Consider the following 2,042-nt stretch of genomic DNA (forward strand, 5'->3'; position numbering starts at 1 on the left):
CATTTTCCTGCCCCTTCCCTCCCTTCTCTCCCTCTTCCTTTGCAGAGCAAAACCAAATTCCTCTTTTATTTCTCCCAGCATTTAGTAATTTTTTCTTGGCCTCGGCTTTGCTCCTTATGCCTTCAAGGTATCGTCTTCTCCCAGTGAATTATCGAAGTGTTTTCTCACATGAAGGCAGTTCCTTTTCTAAGAGTTCCTTCCCTTTTGTCACCCTGTGATGTCCAACCTAAATGTCACCTTCTCCCTTTCTGCAGCCAGCCATACTGACAGACTCTCCTCTACACTTCCCAACCCCCAGTCAATGGCATTTGTGTTTCTGGCTTAGCCACTCAAACTTAATTGTCTGGTATGCAAATACCATGGCTACCCTAAAGCTGAAACTTCTTTTAATTACTTTCAGTGCCTACTACCAGGTTTTATTTTTAGTAGGTGTTCAATAACTACTAGAATAAATCTGACAGTGTACCAAAAGCTAGGACGTAACTAATATATTCACTCAGTGATCACACAGTTAATAGGAACTGCAGTCTGTAACACTTGTCTTCATATTACCATGAGTGAAGGAAATTACTGGGGTTGAGGTTTCAAAGACAACTGTAGTGCTTTAGTCAGGAAAATATATCAGATGATAGCCAGGGAAAATGCATTATATAAATCCTCATGCTGAGTGAAATGTAATTCAGCCTTGACCAAAAGACATAAATAGCTCAGCCTTGATTATAAATTCATACCCAACCCATAAATGAGAATCTGAAAGGTTTCTTTACAACTTAGGGTCAGTGATGCTGAATAAGCTCTAGATAAAAATTTTCTGGCAGAAAAGCTTTGTCACACCAGGTGTTACCAGCATTTAGGACAGCTTAGCACATCAACTACTTGCTGACTGAGTGGATGAATACAAAAAGAAATGTAAAAGACCTATAGCACTGGTGGCAGAGGTATTGAACACTGCCTGTTGCCCTGCCCTTACCTTCCTCCATGGCCATGTGTCCATTACAGGAGAAAGAGACCGGAATACTAATCTCTCAACTCTATCCTAAACCCCTAAATATATGACCATCAGCAATTAATTTTATTTTTCTATGCTTGGTTTTATCATCTGTAAAATGAAAGCCTTGGGTTAAATGACCTCTAAGGTAGGTCTGAATTGCTCATATATATATATATATATATATATATATATATATATATATAGTAGTTGTTTTTAGACAATACAGATATGTGAAAATAAAACACTCAAACATTGTAAGAGCATGTATGTAAAAATCTTCCCTGTGCCCCATTTCCAGGTCTTTTTCCTCAGAAGTCCTTTTGAACGAATTCTGCTTTATTATCTAAATCATATGCTTATGCCTCTATTTCCTAATTTATTTACTCTAAATAATACCATTTATCTTTGTACTCTTCAAGACAAAGAATTTACTACCTTCTCCTATATCTTAATTATAGGTATGAATATTTTAATGATTTATATCCATTTCCCTTGTTACTTTAATAGACTTAAAGCACTGTTTTTTTTTTCAAAGCACTATTTCTTAATCCATCAATTTCAAGTAGTATCCTGACTCCCCACTAAGTAAATTAGTGTTCCCTTTGCTTTCCTTCACTTCTCCTCCCCCTGAATTTCCCACCTCCTGTCATTTACTTTTTTTTCCACCAAAATCATTACTTTTATATTGTCCAAAGTTATAGTGTTTAAATTCTCTCTTGTAACTATGGTGGTCTTTAATGCTTTTTCTATAGGTTAATTCTGAAAACTGGAAGTCAATAAGGTATAATTATGTGAATATTTCTTACTGCAAAACTAGGCAGTGTGCTTGGATATGCAGAGGAAGATGCAGTCCTATGTCACCAACCTGGGCCACTTGAAGAGGAAATGCTCCAAGCATCAGAGTCACAGTGATTCTTTTATTACACTCCATATGTTGCTTGAAATCATTTGACATTGTAGCTTGCTTCACATTATGAATAGCTTTCATTTCTAAATACCCTCAAGCTTGAAATCTAGCTTGGTAGTTCTCAAACTTGGCTGGAGCGTGGCC

This window comes from Stenella coeruleoalba, assembly GCF_951394435.1.
Source record: "Stenella coeruleoalba genome assembly, chromosome: 7".
Lineage (NCBI taxonomy): Eukaryota > Metazoa > Chordata > Mammalia > Artiodactyla > Delphinidae > Stenella > Stenella coeruleoalba.